Source organism: Melospiza melodia, chromosome 17, assembly GCF_035770615.1.
Source record: "Melospiza melodia melodia isolate bMelMel2 chromosome 17, bMelMel2.pri, whole genome shotgun sequence".
NCBI classification, from domain to species: Eukaryota; Metazoa; Chordata; class Aves; order Passeriformes; family Passerellidae; genus Melospiza; species Melospiza melodia.
The window spans coordinates 8,354,914-8,373,918 of NC_086210.1; the positions used below are offsets into that span (position 1 = coordinate 8,354,914).

General features: G+C 49.9%; 1 non-coding gene across 1 annotated transcript; it reads right to left on the bottom strand.

The window, feature by feature from the left end:
* Positions 1–14,155: 14,155 nt before the first annotated feature.
* Positions 14,156–14,238, bottom strand: LOC134426098 (small nucleolar RNA SNORD45). Its single transcript, XR_010029875.1, has one exon. It is a non-coding gene; the product is annotated as a small nucleolar RNA SNORD45 (small nucleolar RNA).
* Between the last annotated feature and the right edge of the window lie 4,767 nt (positions 14,239–19,005).

The window sequence follows — 19,005 nt, forward strand, 5'->3', positions numbered from 1 at the left end:
CTAGTTGCTTAGAGAAGTAAGCAACTGCCTTTCAGTAAGGGTCCAAGTCTCAAGCTAGTATTCCCTGGGCAATTCCTTGCGTGGGAAAAATAGAGAGAATGGTTTACTTACATCTGGAAGTTTCAAAGCTGGAGCTGACATGAGGGCACTCTCTCTAGCTGGCGAAAGGCCCATGTGGTGTCTTGTGTCCACTGGAGATCTCTGTTTCCATTGGCAATAAGAGCATAGAGGGGTCTGGCGAGCAGTCCATAATTATAAACTCACAGCTGGCACTACCCTACCATGCCTAAGAGGGTTCGGAGTTCTTTCATTGTCTGGGGTTTCAGGGTTTGGCATAGGGCTTCTTTGCTTTAAAGTCTGCTGCTCCGCACTCACTTACTCCAGGTAGATTACCTTCTGTTTCACTACCTGTGCCTTTTCTTTGAGACTCTGCGTCCTTGGAGTCCTAGGAAATTCAAAAGGCTTACCGTCTAGGCTTCTCTTGCTTCTCTCGTCTGAGTGGCTACTAGAAGATCATCTACGTATTGCAACAGCCTCTTTTCCTCTTGTGGAGCTTCCTGGGACTCTGGGTCTTTGCAAGCTGTTCTCTAGTCGGAGTGGGGAATCTTGAAGCCTTCAGGCACATGGACTATGTGAGCTTGAGTTTGAATGCAAAAATTTCTTGGCTGGCTTCGTGGATAGGGAGGCAAAAGAAGGTATCTTTTAGGCCTGAAACAGTGAACCAGGTTAGCTCAGGTGTTAAACAAGTCAGTAAGGTATATGGATTTGCTACCACAGGGTATAAATTCTGTGTTATCTTATTAACAGCCCTTAATCCAGTACTATCAGTTATTGGGCTGATTCCTTCCTTATTTTCTTTTTGAGGGTACTACACAGTTCTCACTAGTTGTGTTCTTTCCTTAAACTTGATGCTCATGGGGGAGCATCTTTCACTCTCCCTGGTACAGCAGAGGCCCATACCCTTGAAAACACTTGTTTACTTATTTTAATATCTCCTTACTAATGTCTTTCTTAATTTGAGTGTCTGTTAATGTTAAGCCTAACATCTTTATATCATTTGCTTCCAGAGTAACTTTTCTCATTTGAGAATGTTTAGCAAATTGAGCGAATTGCACAAAAGCTTTTAGGTACACATAGTACACATATTACTTTAAAGGTTTGCACAAGGATGCCTTCTCAGACTGGCTAGTTGTTCAGTTGTTCTCCACACTGCAACATAAGCATTCTCTACAGGTACTAAAGTTTTATTTAAAACTGAATATATGGCCCTTGTGTCAACAAAAATTCTTCCTTTTTGGGGAGGTCATCTTTATCCTTCCTCCCTTACTTTGGGAGGAGCCTTTAGCAAATCATATGTACTCATTTTGTGAACTGTGATTGCTTTGCATTTCAGCATGATAATCCTTGCCTGATTTCATACGTTGCTATCTTATGCTGCATGCTGAACAACATGTTTGATTTGCTTTCTCTTTGTCTTGTTTTCTCTTTTCAAGAAATCTGGGTGATTTCTTAAAACACAAAGACATTTCAGCATACAAAACTCTATCCCATTTATCTTCCTATTTTAATACAGTACTAACAGCAATGAAGTATTATAAATCTTTTTATTTTCTGAGCTGCTCTTACTGGCAGCCTTCTCCCAGTGAGCCCCTCCCAAAAGGGGCTAATTTAGGAACCTTTTTGCTCTGGTCAGTTCTCATTATTTATTTCTCCTTGCCCTATCTCGCTTCTACTCAAACTTTTTTACAGACCTTCACAGTAGTTTCTCAACTTTCTTCTTATACACACAGCTCTAGGTGGCAGGTATCAGATGTGGTTCCCACACACAAGTTCTAAGACCTTAGGTTCTGAATCCGCTTGATTAGAAACTTCTAATTTACATGTGCTCTGACACTTATTAGAACAGCAAAACCAGTGTTTTTCATAAACACCGCACTGCAATAATAACTGCACATCTAGCTTTTGCTCACAGGCCATTCCCGTGTTCCCTGGGGAGACGGGGCAGCCAGAGCTGTCCCTGTGCCCAGGGGACAGCCACTGTCACCTCACAAAGCATGCTAATCAAAAACGTGATACAGACACTATATTCTGATCAAACAAAATATCAGTCTTTTCTAGTTCTCTTCTTGCACAATCTAATTAAGCCCTGTGTCTACTTACACTTGTTTTACTGTTTTGCAAAAAGGCTGTGCTAGTCACAGCCGAAACCATGATATGCCCTCAGACACAAACACTCGCACTCTCTTTTTATCTCAAATTCACTAGAGCCAAGGCTTGAATTGCTGTGAGGGGGGGAATTCTTGGAATTCCTTTAACTCTATCATAATTAAGCATAAATCACCGTACTATAGTTCTCCTATGTAAAATGCCACTCTTGTTGCAACAAAATCTTAAAATTTCTACAAACACTACTATACAATTTGAGAATCAAATTACCACAATGCAGCGGAAGAAAATCACTACACAAAACCACTGGGAAAGGGCATATCTCTCAAAGTGCTCGCTTTTCTCAACACAACACAGCATACCATAATTCAGCATTTACTCACATCAATTTTCTTGGACACAATCAAAATCAAACATCTAAGGCAAAGGAACTCTCTGAGCTCATACTCATACTCACGGTTAAAATGTACCAGATCTACACAAATCACTACATTTAAACACGATAAATACCATCACTGACATTCTTCCACTCGCTTCTCTGCGGGGCACTTCTGTCTCTGCCCCCGGCAGCCTGCTGCAGCCGGCGCCTCAGGCCTCACTCGGCTGCTTCAAACACGGGTAGTACTGACCCTCCCGCACTGTAGATTTATTCTCTTTTATACACCATACACTTATACACTTGCACGATTAGAAACACAGTGCACCGACCACACAATGCACACATTAACCATACAGCAACACAATGTCCGGACATCACACACACACAAACAAAGCACACACGGGCTCAACAGTTCTGCTCTATCAGAACTATGAACCCCCAACCCACACATACAGGGGTTCACCCGGCTTACCCCCAGAACCGCTTGCGGTCTGCTCTATCAGAAAGATGAACCCCATCTCTAATACAGCTGCTCTGTCAGCTGAACCCAGACGTCTCTGGGTGGTTTACTCCCTTGCTCTCCTTTCCCTCCCCCGGGGGCCCCTCAGTACATACTGTATCTTCCTCCGCAGGCCAGCAGGTCCTTGTCTGTCCTCGCAGGTGGCAAGTTGAGACGAGTGGAGCCCCACCAGGAAAAAAATCCTAGGGCGCGCCTTGGAGGTCCGTCTATCCCCCCTGCCCCTGCAGGGACAGAGAAGTCCCATCTGGGGTGCCATAATGTTTTGCGGAGAAAAGAAGAAACCTCACAACTTTATAAAAGTTGTAAAGCTCGGTATGTTTATTTACGACGCGCGCCGGACGCAAGTCTCTCAACAAGGCATGCGTGCCTCTGAAGACCTCGGGTCTTCTTTTATCTCCCTTCTAAATGCATATGCATACAGTTTCACAATAAGTTCATACATATTCGTTCTGTGTGACATTTAGCACCAGTTCTTCTTTATCAAAGGAATTTCTAAGTCGGGGGCAAATCGACCTTGTGGTCTTTGTTGTTTTTCTTTTTCTGTCTCCTTGCTGTCTCGGCATGCGAGTTCTTCCTTTAGCTTTGGCCTCACAGACTTTTCACTTTTCTTAGACACTTCATTTAATTCAGAATGGATCTTTACTCTGTCTCAAGGGTCCAATGGATATGGGGGAAAATGGTGCAGAGGAGGCAGTCAGATCTCAGGTCAGCCAATAGGGAAACAAGGGTTGAGGAATACAGCAAACTAGGGCAAATGGAGGGACAGAGAGAGAACATTCTAGGGCCAAACAAATGTGGGCAATAGGAGTTGAACTAGGGTAATTAGGCCAATGGGCCAATGGGGTAACCTAACATAACATAAATCAGCATGTGTCTGCAAAGGTCAATATGAGAAGAAAGCATCTCACCCTAACCTGAAAGCCTATTCCTCTTATCTAGAACCAGTCCTCCATGTTTGGGGGATTGAGACTCTGATGGTAGGCCTCTGGGCCTCCACACGTCCTCACAGCTGGCCCAGGGCAAGTCTGGAGGGGTCTTGGTGGCAGGTTGGGCTTGGCACACACTTGAGGAGGGTGTCTGCTTTCAACAGGGAGCTTAGGAGTTTTAGAGCGCTAAAAGAAAAGAAAAAAATCCCTCTTTGCCTGAGAGCAGCCAGTTCTCCAAGCTAAGCTGATGCCAGGTGAGTGAGGAGAGACAGGATGGGGTTTGGAAATGTGGAGCAAGGCTCTCCACACTGTGCCAGATCTCAAGACACAGCCTCTCAGAGCAGGCCAGAGCTCCTTTAGCAAAGTCCCTGGGACAATGTCACTCACAGAATTCTGCTAACATTTCTTCTCTAAATAGAACCATACACCCTTAAAACAGGAATGTGGATTTATTAGAAGCTCTTTGAAATATTTCTCCATAACAATAGAAAAAAAACTTCCTAGTGAACTGCACTACAGTAGAGGGAAATCTAGACAAAACCATGGTTTGTCAGGACTTGCTTGATTCTAATGAGCCCCATGGTGCATTTGGAACTGAGCCCTTGAATCTCAAGGTCTGAGAGGAGATTGCACAAACCTTTCCAGGAGTCAAAGACAGAAGAAAACCCCAGAGTGTCTCAAAGCATGAATGGGCCCCACTGAGGTCCATCCCCAAAACATGGTCCTCATGACTCCTTGGAGGAGAGAATTGGAGGCCAGATGGCACAAAAACCTCTCAGAAGCCTCACTGAGGAAAGGAAATTCCAAAGCACCTTAAAAACCATTATTACCTCAAAGTATTAATGAGTTCCACTGAGTGTCAATACAAAGCTCTCAAGGGACTCGTTAAAGCAGATAACTGAGGCCATGATTGCACAAATCTCTCACGGAGTCTCTATCAAAAGGGAAACACCAAGTACCTTAAAATAACTGAAGTACCTTGAAGCATTAATGAGCCCCACTGAGGGTTGTTACTGACAAAGCCTCTCCATGGACTAATTACAGCAGATAATTGGAGGCCATGATTGCACAAAGCTCTCAGAGACTGCAAGGCCAAAGCAAAACCCAAAGTCCTTTGAAAAACCTGCAGTCCCTGCAGGGAGCATTCAGGAGCCCCCAGCGCCATTGCTGAGCAAGGCTCCCCAGGGACTCCTTCCAGCAGATCCTTGAGGCCGCTGGGATGTGAGCTAGGGGGGGATGCTGAGGGCAGGACAAGGGGCTGACAGTGCCCAGCCTGGATGGGGCTGTGCCAGGAGGCCCCAGTGTCTCAGGACAAGGTGTCTCCTCACAGCCCTTGGTGGCACAGACCCTGCTGTGCCCCTGGGCAGCAAGACTTGTCTTCTCTTTGTCCCCAGCTGTCATCAGTGCCTCCAGTTCTCTGCTCTGCCTGGGGCCTGGGGACACTTTCTCTGTCATGTTCCTCAGTGAGAACCATTAAAAGTCAAAGAAACTTTGGAGTTGGATTCTGACTTGGAGTTCTGGAGAAGTTTCTTCAGCTCCCTCTCAGGGACTGATGTTCAGGGCATCAGCACAAAGCCCCAGAGGCTCATTATAGTCTTTGTGCTGTGTCTGTGCTGCTGAGCTGGGCTGGGCTCCTGGCCCAGAGGCAGCTCCTGGCAAGGACAGCACTGCAGAGAGACAGCTCTGCCCAGGAGCAGCTCCTCCTGTGCACAGCCCAGCAGGGCTGGGGCACTGCCTGCAGCCACCCCAGGCACAGCACAGAGGCACAGAGAGTTTCAATCAGGCAGGGCTGGGAAGGGGCTGAGAAGTGCCTGGGGCAGAATCACTGCCAGCCTTGGCACAGGAACCTCTGGCTGCAGGATAATGCAGCTGCCATTCCTGGAGTGATTTCCTACAGCTGGAACATCCCAATGCCTACAGACTCTGTGAGTACATCTCTGAGTATTTCTGGTGCAGGAGAGGTGAAATGCTCATGAAGCTCTGATATGCTGTTGGCTTCTGATCAGTCACAGAATATTTCCAAGACAAGGATGTTGATAAAAATGAGGACATTTCCTAAGACTTTGTCTTCAGATTCCTAATACTGGAGAATGACATAGAGGGGGGGATAAATATTAAAGGACGATTATGAATTTTGACAAGGCCCTGAGACATCTGAACTGTTCCTTTCAGTGATCAATAGGTTCACAGGAGATCCCTGATGTGCCTTCAGCCACTCTGCCTATGGTCAGCAGCAGCATCACCCTTGCTGGAGTCATCAGGCTGAGTCTGAGCTGTTCTTTCTCCAAGCTGCAAACAGAACCTGCCCCCAGACAGTGCCCTGCAAACAGGCAGGGTTCTGTAGGGCCAGGGAGAGTGCACAGAGATTTAGGGTCTGTGAGGGCTGGAAACCCCTGCAGGAGGAAAATCTCCAGCAAGCAGAGAGAAGATCAGGCAATGAGAGAAAACAAAACCCAGCAATGCTGTGGCAGGGTGAGTTGAGAGATGTCCACAGGATCCCCTCCAGTGCAGCCCCTCCCTCTGAACAACCCCCTCCCTCCTGTGCCCCAGCCAAGCCTCTGCCCTCAGGGCCAAGGCTCCAAGGCGTGCAGCCCCTCCTGTGCAGGCAGAGCTGCAGCAGAGCCATGGGGCAGCTCTGCAGCCCCGGGCCCAGTTCCCTCTGCAGAGCACAGGGCTGGGAGCAGCTGCCCAGCCCTGGGGGCTCTGGAGGGGGCACCGCTGGCTCAGGGTGACGCTGTCTCCAGTGCCCGGCTCTGGGCAATGCTGTCAGTGCAGCCAGGAAAGGAGCTGCATCTCCCTTCATCCAATGCCATCATAAGGACACTTGGAAGTCCCTCTGAGATTTCAGTCCAAGCCGGGAGCTTCAACCCAGCATGCAAACCTGTCCTAGAACATCTCTCAGTGATAAGATCCATGGGGAAAGGCAGAGGTGTGACACTGAAAATGCTGCTGGGTTGGTGAAATGAGCAATGTGAGTCCTTGGCTACAAATGTGGAGCTGGGCTGTGATGGATCCATCTGCGCTCAGCAGTGCCTGGGGGTTTTTAAGAGAAACGTGGGACTGTGAATATTCTCCACCTGAGAAAAGTGAAAGCCCAGAGGAACTGCAAACAGAATGAAGTGACAGATCATCTGCCCCCAGTCTCCACTCATTATCTTGCCTCAGGGAAATCACTCTGTTCTACCAGAGGGCAGCAGAAATGCTGAGGGTTTCTGATATCCAAGAATACCAGGAAGTACATGGAAAGAGCTTAAAAAGAAAACATCAGAACTCTTCAACACAAGAGCATGTCTCTGTGTGTTACAAAGGAGGGTGTATGGGAAATTGCTTTGATTTTGGTTACTGGTATCTCCTCTAACCCTTCACTGTCCCTTTCTCCATGAACAGGTGCCCAAGTGCAGCTACAGCAAATGTCCAACAGCAGCTCCATCATCCACTTCTTCCTGCTGCCATTGGCAGACATGCGGCAGCTGCAGCTCCTGCACTTCTGCCTCTTGCTGGGCATCTCCCTGGCTGCCCTCCTGGGCAACAGCCTCATCATCAGCGCCATAGCCTGTGGCCACCACCTGCACACACCCATGTTCTTCTTCCTGCTCAACCTGGCCCTCACTGACCTGGGCTCCATCTGCACCACTGTCCCCAAAGCCATGCACAATTCCCTCTGGGACACCAGGACCATCTCCTACTCAGGATGTGCTGCTCAGCTCTTTTTCTTTTTGTTCTTTATCACAGCAGAGCTTTCATTTCTGACCCTCATGTGGTCCGACAGCTCTGTGTCCATCTGCCAAGCCCTGCACCACAGGACCCTCTGCCCCCTGGCAGAGCTTTTGCCCACATGGCAGCAGCTGCCTGGGCCAATGCCTTTCTCAATGCTCTCATGCACACGGCCAATACATTTTCCCTGCCCTATGTCATGGCAATGCCCTGGGCCAGTTCTTGTGTGAAATCCCCCAGATCCTCAAGCTCTCCTGCTCACACTCCAGCCTCAGGGAACTTGGGCTCATCATGCTTAGTCTTTGGTATTTGGTTGTTTTGTGTTCATTGTTTTCTCCTATGTGCAGATCTTTAGGGCCGTGCTGAGGATCCCCTCAGAGCAGGGACAGCACAAAGCCTTTTCCACCTGCCTCCCTCCCCTGGCTGTACCTCTGTTTATCAGTACTGCAGTATTTGCCTGCTGTTGCAGGCTCCCAGCCAGGTAATAATTAGCATTGACTCCATGATTGCAGAAGGCTGATCCATCGCTTTATTCTACTACATTACATCATATCATACTGTACTTATTAAGAAACTCATCCCCTTTCAGACAGTCCAATACAGCTTTGATCTAATTGATCAATCAATCCAAACACCATGCAGTGGCCAGGCAGAGCTGTCAGCAAAGGAAGGGCCCAGCCAGGTGGGGCAGCCGGGGGATGCCGACAGCCTGCAGGGACAGAGGCACAGGGCAGGGACTCCGTGGGACAGCCTGGGCTGCACAGGGCACAGGGATGGGCAGCAGCTGCAAGACAGCCCTGCCAGAGCCAACTTGGGCAGCACTTTGGCCATGGCTGCTGGCCCTGGGGCCAGGAGGAGACAAGTGACCCTTGCAGGCCTGGGGCCTCATTGTCTCCTTGTCCTCGCTCAGCAGCCTGGCAGGGGCTGCCCCATGCTCCTGCCCCTGGCATTGCACATCCCCACATGCCAGTGCCCATCCCGGGAAGAGCCCTGAGGAAGCAGGGAGGGACAGGATCTGCCTGGCCAGGGGCTGGGGCTCAGGCCTTGGCCCTTTGCATTCCTCAAACACATCCAGGTGTGCTCAGCACCAGAGACACCTTTGCCTTGTTTGTCCCCACCTGCCTCCAGTGTTCTGCTCTAGCTGGAACCTGGGGATACTTCCTCAGTTGCGTCCCTCACAGGGATCTATTTTAAGTCCAAGAAACTTCAGTGTTTCAATACAACTGAGTTCTTGAGGGTTATGTGACATCACTGAGGCGGTTGTGACATCACAGAGCAGGATATGAGACTATATGGATATGAGGATATGAGGATATGAGAACAGAGTCTGCCATCATAGAGGGTGGCTCTGTGGCATCAGAGTGAGTTGTGACATCACCCAGTGGCTGTGTTACATCATAGAGCAGGCTGTGACATCAGAGAACAGATTGTGAAATCACAGGGTGACTTTGTGTCATCGGTCTTCTGTGATGTCACAGCACTTCTGTATGACATCACAAGGTGACACAGAGTTGGCTCTGTGACAAAGCAGGAGGCTGTGTGACATCACAGATATGGCTGTGCGACATCACAGGGACAATGTGACATCACAGGACTGTGTGACATCACAGGTGCAGTGTGACATCACAGAGATGGTTGTGTGACATCACATGGGCTATGTGACATCACAGGGGCTGTGTGACATCACAGGGACAATGTGACATCACAGGACTGTGTGACATCACAGGTGCAGTGTGACATCACAGAGATGGTTGTGTGACATCACATGGGCTATGTGACATCACAGGGGCTGTGTGACATCACAGGGGCTGTGTGAGGTCCCTGGGGAGGTCACTCTGCCCCAGCCCCCCTCACAGCTCCCCCCAGAGCAGTCCAACCCTACTTGTGCACAGCAGGATTCCCCGTCCCTCTGGGTCCCCCCGCCCCCGGCTCCACAGCCTCCCCCAGAGGATGTTCCACGAGATCGACCCCAGAGCCTGACACGGAGATGGGGGGCTGGGCCCTGGGGGTGGCACAGGGGGACAGGGACCCCCCGGCAGCGTCCCCGTGTCCCCTAGGGCCAGAGCCTGGGCCAGGGCTCCTTCACCCTGTTACGAACAAGGGCTTGAGAGCGCTGAAAAAATCCCCAGCAAGGGAGCAGCAAAAACCAGATTTAATATTAAGGGACAGTAGCACAGAGTTCCTTGGCAAGAGTCACTCCGCTCCTGACTGGACACTTCAGGCACACCAGGGAAACAAAGCAACAACAAAACCAAACAGAGTCCAGGTAATCAAACCAGAAATGAACTGAGAACTGTCCCTGTGTGTGTGACACAAAGACAGTGAGGGCAAGGATAAAAGGAATACAGCCTAAAAGCTTAACAGAGCTCAAACTTAACAGGACTTAACTTGTACCTTAATGTTAACTGATACCTTCAAGTTCACAATTTAGCAAAAGAGCAGAGTGTAACAGCATTTAACCTAATTTAACCTATGACTTTGCAATTTAACAGAGGAAAAACACTTTACAATATTTAACTTAGCTTATAACTTATATTAAAGGTAACAACTTAGTTACTAAGAACTACTCTTAGCAGCATTTAAATTCACTTACAGCTTGTGATTTAACCTTACCTACAAGCCTGAGTGGCTCAGTTATCCAAGGCACTCAAACCCCTCAGAGAGCAGCATTTCTGCCACATTTCCCCAGCACAGGCACTCCTGTGTGCACACAGACACAAAGAGTCAGGGCAAGGCGCCTGTGAGCAACTCCCCTGAGGGCAGGCAATGCTCCCTGAGAATGCTTTGGCATCTCCCCAGCGGGCAAAGGATTGAGCCTGGAGGAGTGGGGGGATCAGCCCACGCTCTGTCGTTGTTCAGGATCCCCGAGTGCAGCAAACAGGGGAGTTCCCAGCTGGGAGAGGCCCCACTCAGAGGGAGTCGCTGGCCCAGGAGAGCTCCAAGGGCTCCTTTTGGAGCAGGGCCCCAAGAGAGGGGCTTCAGTCCCAGCAATGGTTCATCCTGGCCGCACTTGGCACCAACAGCTTTCTTTGGCAGGGTGAGAACAGGGATCTTGTGCCACTGAGGGAACAGAAACAGTTCCCAGGGCTGCTGCTAAAGGAACCAGGAGCTGGTTGGGCAGCAGCAGTGCCTGGAGCAGACAGTGTTTGTGATGAGCTGCAGAGGAATCGAGCCCAGCGGCTGTTGGCCAAGGCCGAGGCACAAGGGGAATTTCTCAGCTGGCAGGGTGGCCTCAGAAGGGGAAGGGGGGATAATTCACCCTGTCAGTGAGCTCCCAGTCACTCCCAGTATTTCCACATCCGTGCTCCAAGTGCTGCTCCCAGCCCTGATCAGTGGGGATGGGAACGTCCCGCTCCCTTGCTGGGGCAGGGTCACACCTGAGCCAGGTGTGCAGGGCAGGACCTTGCCCTGACCCCAAGCACTGTCCCAGCTGCAAGATCTGCTTCCCATCGGCCTCTTCCTCCTGCAGCCCCAGCCCAGCTCGGTGCTGAACAAAGGGGCTGGGCTGGGGCCATCCCCCAGCAGGGGCTGCTCACCCCCTCTGCCCCCTCCCCAAATTCTCTCTGGGGCAGCAGAGCTGGGGCAGCCCTGTGGGGAGGGACAAGGGGGTGACACCGGCATGCAGGGGTCACACACGGCCCCTGGGGATCCCCCCTCACTCCCACAGTGCCAGGAACACAAACCCCTCCATGGAGCCCCTGTCCCCCAGCAGCACCTTGTGCGCAGGGTCTGGGGGCAGCTCTGGGGGTCTGGGGGTCACGACTGCCCTAAAACCCCCTCCCAGCCCCAGAGCCACTCCAGCTCCATCAAACCAGCCCCCAGATTCCTGCTGTCCCCCACACCCCGAACCACTCTGTGCAATAGAAATGGCCCCAAGATCCATCAAAACTCTTTCCCACCTCTCCCTAGACCCACCCAAGTTCTCTCCAAGCCACACAGCCCTTCCAGAACTCCCAAAACTCTCCCATAGACCCCTCTAGAGCCCCCTTAACCCCTTCCCAGCACCACAAATGGAGCCAAGAGCCACCAGAACCCCTTCCAATCCTCTCATGATCCCCTAAATTCCTTCCCAGCCCCCCGTGGCACTGACCAGGAGAGGCTTGTGGACAGGAACATCCACAGGTGAGAGCAGCTCAGGCACTTCAGCAGCGTTTTAGGCACTTCCATCCCTTTGGGCTCTTCCCAGAGGCTTAAAGATGTTAGAGGGAGGACTGCAGAGGGGGATGAGGGATGCCAAGAGTGGGATTTTGGGGACAGGCTGTTTCTCCTGCCTGACTCCATCTCTAGAATTCACCAGGTGTTTGATGTCCATAAAAACCTCCAGACCACCAGGATTCAGCCACCCTCAAAAAACCCCAAACCACCAAAATTCAGCAAAAAAACACCCACCAAGGAGTTCCCCTCTCTGGTCTCCCTACTTTGCAGTTCAGGGGCTCCCTCCTGTCTGGGCTCCTGCAGCCCCAGTGTGTATTGGTGTCCCCTCTCTCTGGGCTGCTGGGGCAATCCCAGAGGTTCCTTCCCTGGGCTCCCCAGGTGAGTCAGAGGGGCCCAGGGGTGCTGCCTGTGCAGGGTCCTCATTTCAGCACCCAGGGTACCCAAGGGTGAAAAACGCCAATCACTTGTTTTTAAAATTTTAAAAGTTTAATAGTAATAAAATGGTTATAAAAATAGTAATACAATTAGAGCATTAGTAATTTGGACAATTAGGATTTAGGACAATATGAGACAACAAAAGCAAAGAGTAACAGACGTCAAGGTACCTTTTTCTGGGCAGCATAAGCCCAAAAATGGACACACATTAACCGAGGATTAACCCTTAAAAATAATAACCTGTTGCATATTCACACACCTCATACATGATGCATAAATTCCATTCAAACACAGGATTCTGTCTGGTCAGTGTCAGCTTCTCCCTCTGAATCCTGACAGCATCTTCAAGCCTGAGAGAGGCAGGAAGCAGTTAGTTTCCTCTGACGGGAGAGCAATAAATTCTCTTTCTCTGAAAGATTTAGGTGTCCTGTGGCTGCCATCTTGCTGTGAGTACCTCATTCCTTTCTTTAAAAAATACCTCACATACACAGTTTCTATTTTAACATTATGTTATAACCTAAACTATATTTAACACAATTAAAAATCAATTAAAAAATCAATACAGCATAACATCCTAACATAACACATAATATTCGTTTTAATATTTGCAAAGAGCCAATCATAAAATATGCATTCTTCACACCATGGGTGTCCCTTGTCCATGGTGCCACCATCTCCAGGCTCCTGGGCTCCCCCTTATCGGGGCGTCTGACACCGCAGGCTGCAGAGGCTCCCCCAGCTCCGGGGCCCCCTCTCCGCTGTGCCAGCCCCCAGCCTGCCGGGCCCGGGCCATCCCCCCGTGGCTGCGGGCTGGTGCTGCAGCGCCTGCCCCGGGCAGCCCGACTCTCCCCCAGGGAGGGTCCCCCGCACCCCCGGCCCAGCGCTGGTGCTCTGCCGGCACCAAACACCGGGACCCCCAAAATTCTGCCAGGCCGGAGCCGCCAAGGGGCGCCCGGCCCTTGGCCTGCTATAGATTGCAGTATTGGCTTTGTGCAAATGTTAACATGGATTTTATATGGGTGCTGTTAAAATAACTTTCTATATGGGTGCTGTTAAAAAAACTGTTATAAAGATACAGTTTTTATTTCTGTTGTTAATTACCAGCTATCAGCACTCATCCTCTGAAGGCAGTGTGGGCAGCGGCCAAAACTGAAGATGATAAGAAAGGACCAAAACCACAACCAAGGAATACACATGCCCTAAAAAGGTGGAACTGAGGAGGACCCATGCTAAACAGCTCTTGGAATACGGAAACTTCTTTGGGAAAAAAGTTTACTATGCATAAGTGTCACAGACATCTTTTATGGAAAATCCTTTCCTTAGGATTTTTCCTCCTGAAGAGCTGAGAGGCCTCAGGAACAAAATGTAAACATTGATTATCTGCTGCTGTGGAACACAACAGGTGGATCTGTGATTGGTCTCATGTGGATGTTTCTAATTAATGGCCAATCACAGTCAGCTGGCTCGGACAGAGAGTCCGAGCCACAAACCTTTGTTATCATTCCTTCTTTTGCTATTCTTAGCTAGCCTTCTGATGAAATCCTTTCTTCTGTTCTTTTAGTATAGTTTTAATATAATATATGTCATAAAATAATAAATCAAGCCTTCTGAAACATGGAGTCAGATCCTTGTCTCTTCCCTCATCCTTGGACCCCTGTGAACACAGTCACAGTCAGACTAAACAGCAAGCTGCAAACTGAACTCACAGATGCACATTTCACCTCAATCCAAATGGATTTCTCCTCTGGAAAATTCCACCTCTGCCTCAGAGCCCTCTCCCCAGGCTGCGCCCCAGCCTGGCCTGAGCACTCGATGCCAGTAGTGGGAAAAGCTGCACTGCCAGAGGGATCGGGGGCGGGCCGGGCCTCAGAGCAATTCTAGAGCTAAAGCGTGAAAGACATCAGAGCCGCTCAGATAATACATGCCAGCGCTCATCCCGGGCCCGGCCACCGCCTCCTCCTGCTGCTGCTGGGGCCCTCCCAGCCCGGAGCCGCCGTTTCCAGCGCCCAGGGCCGCTCTCTGTGGCTGCAGCCCGGCCCTGCCACAGCAGCCCTTGGCCCGGCGCTGGAGCCGGTGCCGCTGTTGGCAGCAAAACCCACCCCGGGCAGAGCCGCCCCGGCCCGGCTCTTCCCGCGGCCTCGGCTCGGCCCCGCCGCCCACATCGCCCTCAGCGCCCTCAGCCCTCCGCCGCCTCGCCGGGCCCTGGGCCTCAGCGCCCTTCGGGGACCGCGCTCGGGGCAGCGACCGCTCGGGGCACCGCGGATCGGCCCAGCCCTGCACCGGCCCCGATCGGGTACCGCGGATCTGCCCGGCCATGCTCGGCCCCGCTCGGGCACGGCGGATCTGCCCGGCCCCCCCAGCCCCGTTCGGGCACCGCGGATCGGCCCAGCCCTGCACCGGCCCCGATCGGGTACCGCGGATCTGCCCGGCCATGCTCGGCCCCGCTCGGGCACCGCGGATCTGCCCGGCCCCCCCAGCCCCGCTCGGGCACCGCGGATCCGCCCAGCCCTGCACCAGCCCCGGGCCCGGCCCGCACCACGCACCCGCTGCCGCCGCCGCCGCTCCGCTGCCAGGGACACGCGGCCGGAACGGGCAGGGCCGGGCTGGCAATGGGACCCGCCCGCAGCCGCCTCCGCCTGCCCCGGCACCAATCAGCGTCTTCCACCCAACGCAATGGGCATTTTGAATAACGCGCGGTTTCTGATTGGCTTTTGGCAGATATTCAAACGAATACTTTGTGTGTTACGTTAGAAAGTGATGCTGTATTAGTTTTCTTAAGTAGTGTGTTAAATCTAGTTGTAGATTGTAACAAAGCGTTAAAATAAAAACTATGCTATGTAAGATACTTTTTTTTTTAAAAGAAAGGACGCACACCAGTCAGCAGCCAAAGGACACCTCAATCTTTCAGAGAAAGAGAATTTATTGCTCTCTTATCAGAAGAAACGAACTTCTTCCCGCCTCACTCGGGAAGAAGCCGTCAGGATTCAAAGGAAGAAGCTGACACTGACCAGACAGAATCCTGTGTTTGAATGGAATTTATGCATCATGTATGAGGTGTGTGAATATGCAACAGGTTATTGTTTTTTAAGGGTTAATCCCTTGTTAACGTGTGTCCTTTATCAGGCTTATTTTGCCCAGAAAAAGGTACCCGGACATGCATAACTCTTTGCTTCTATTGTCTCTTATTGTCCTAATCCAAATTGTCCAAATTATTATTACTCTAATTATATTGCTATTTTTATAACCATTTTATTATCATTCAACTTTTTGAAAATTTAAAAACACGTGATTAGCGTTTTTCACACTTTTTAACACCAATTCGTACATTAAAAGCAGGCATAGCTTTATTTTGTCGCTGGGATCACCCAGCCCCAGCTCTTTCACTCCCCAGCTGGTACCTGTGTCACAGGTGAGCCGGGAGATGATGCTGCCCTCAGGAGCTGGGGCCCAGCACCCAGGTGCAGGTGAGGTGCAGCAGTTCTTTTCAGGGATTCTGAAGGTGAAGGAAAAGGAAGTTTATTTTCTGACTAACATTTATAGGTTTTTAAAAGTGACCATGGATTGGAGGCTGAAAGTGCCATCTCTCAATGACACTGGACAAACCAACAGTTTAATAAATTTCTTTTCTTCTATAAAAGAATGCAAAACAAATCTCAGGAGCTCATTCCTTCCAGAAAGATTATTGATACTGCTCTAGAAGGCACCTGGGAACAGCATCTCAATCCTGCCCATGTTTTCCCAAAATCGCTCCCTGCAGCAGGAACAGCTGGGTGCAGTTGTCACTGCAGATGTTCAGGCACCCAAAGCAGCTGCAGCTGTTTGTGAGCAGCAGAGCAGATATTCCCTGTGCCACCACCTTTCCATAGGGATACAGAAGCTCTGGTTCTGGGGTATGTGATCCTGGCTGCTGAACTCCAGGGAAATCCACATTGCTCATTGGAAAACCCACCTGAACTTTTCTTTTAAATGTGATGGAGAAATGTCTCTGCATCCAGGGGCTACTGTGGTGCTAAATCACCTGAGGAGTGTTGGGGTGTGCAGGAACCCTACAAGTAAGGGATCAATAATCCCTGGACAGAAGCTGGGCTGCTCAGGAGAAATAATCCTGGACAGGAGCTGGGTAGCTCAGGATCAATAATCCCTGAACAGGAGTTGGGCTGCTCAGGATCAATAATCCTGGACAGGAGCTGGGTAGCTCAGGATCAATAATCCTGGACAGAAGTTGGGTTGCTTGGGATCAATAATCCCCACACAGAAGTTGGGCTGCTCAATCATCTGAGGAGTACTGAGGTGTGCAGGAACCCTACAGGCAAGGGATCAATAATCATTGGAGAGAAACTGGGGTGCTTGGGATCAATAATCCCTGGACAGAAGCTGGGCAGCTCAGGAGAAATAATCCCTGGACCGATAATGGGCTGTTTAGAAGAAATAATGCCTGGACAGAAGCTGGGCTGCTCAGTTTTAATATAATATATGTCATAAAATAATAAATCAAGCCTCCTGAAACACGGAGTCAGATTTTCATCTCTTCCCTCATCCTTGGACCCCTGAGAACACAGTCACATAGCTCCCTCTCAAATACGTCTGCATGCAATTTCACAACAAGTTCATACATATTCATTCTACTGATTTCCTGTTACATTTCCTGTGAATTTTTCTTTATCAGAAAGAATTCCTGGGGTCATTTTGACCCTGCTTTCCACAGCAGCCTCTCTCTCTGTTTCAGAGTTCAAGGGCCCCCCCTTTATCTCTGTCTTGGGCTGCAGCAGTTTCTTAGAGCACAGGCTTTTGTCAGAACAGGCAGTCAGGCTGTCACAGACATCTCTCCTGAAAAATCCTTTCCTTAGGATTTTTCCTCCTGAGAGGCTGAGATGCCTCAGGAACAAAATGTAAACATTGACATTATTTACTGCTGTGGAATGCAACAGGTGGATCTGTGATTGGTCTCATGTGGTTGTTTCTAATTAATGGCCAATCACAGTCAGCTGGCTCAGACTCTCTGTCCGAGCCACAAACCTTTGTTATCATTCCTTCCTATTCTATTCTTAGCTAGCCTTCTGATGAAATCCTTTCTTCTGTTCTTTTAGTATTGTTTTAATGTAATATATATCATAACATAATAAATCAAGCCTTCTGAAACATGGAGTCAGATGTTCATCTCTTCCCCAACCCAAGAACCCCTGTGAACACAGTCACCGTGAAGTTCTACCTGTTTGTTATTGTAATCACCAGTCGTTTTAGTTAATCGCTTCTTTTGTATCGGGATGGCCCTGCCTGAGGCTAAATTGATGGCCCTTCTCTCCCAACAGTGAGAGGACGGGATATGGGGGGTGGGGGCATCAGAGAAAATGCAAAATAACCTCGGGACCAGCATGCCATGGGAAGCAACCCCACCAAACTTACTGAAAAAAACCCCAAAACAACGAGCCAATACAGAATTAAGAGATCAGAGTGATGTCTGGAGGTGAGGAACAAAGTACCGAGCCTGCAGAGATGCTGAGAACCTTTGTTGCCTCTCACCCTGAGCAAAGACCTCAGCTGCCAGGCTGTCACAGCCCAGCTCTGTGATGGCTCAGCGGGGATGGACAGAGGGGTCAGGGGTGTTATAAATAAAAAAATCTGCCAATTTTTTGGGCAAAAAAGGGTTGCAGAGTGAACCAGTTATACCAGTTGCTGCCAAGGTGAAGTGTCACAGACATCTTTTCATGAAAAATCCTTTCCTCGGGATTTTTTCTCCTGAGAAGCTTAGAGGCCTCAGGAACAAAATGTAAACATTGATTATCTGCTGCTGTGGGATGCAACAGGTGCATCTGTGATTGGTCTCACGTGGTTGTTTCTAATTAATGGCCAATCACAGTCAGCTGGCTCAGACTCTGTCCTAGCCACAAACCCTTGTTATCATTCTTTCCTATTCTATTCTTAGCTAGCCTTCTGATGAAACCTTGTCTTCTATCCTTTCAGTATAGTTTTAATGTAATATATATCATAAAATAAAAAAATCAAGTCTTCTGAAACATGGAGTCAGATCCTCATCTCTTCCCTCATCCAAGAACCCCTGTGAACACCGTCACAGGTGGGACCCCCAGCTCTGCCCTTTAGTGGACAAAGCTGCACTTTCCTCCTCCTCCGAGTCACCCTGGGAGCAGTTTCGGACCCATCGAGCTTCCCAACCTTGAGCTGATCACTTTTAATAAAGGCATTAAAAAGGAGAAAAAGTCTCCTGCCCTGTTTATTTCACCCGGTGTCACCCACCTACCCAGCCCCAGGGGCCACACAGCGCCTGAGGCGTCCTCCTCCTGTGCCACCCGGTCGGTGACATGGCCCGTGAAGTAGGGGGCGGCCACCTCACCGGTGGGGACACAGCATCAGCATCACCACGATGGGTGGTGACCCCTGAATTGAGGGAAGAGGACTGGAAATTGTATCCTGACCACTGCCAAAATTGTGTGTTGAACCCCAAAATCAGATCCTGATTTCCCAAACTGGGTGCTCAAAACCTCTAAATTGGGTCCTGACCCCTCAAATTGGTTTCTGACCTCGCTCAAATCAGATTCTGCCTCCCCCAAATTGGGTCCTGACCCCTCAAATTGGCCTTGCAACCCCCCACGGCATCCTGTCCCCCTCCAGTTATGTCCAAAAAGCCTCAAAATCAGATCCCAAAGCCTCTCAAAGGGGTCCTGTTATGTCCAAATCGGATCCCAAAGCCTCTC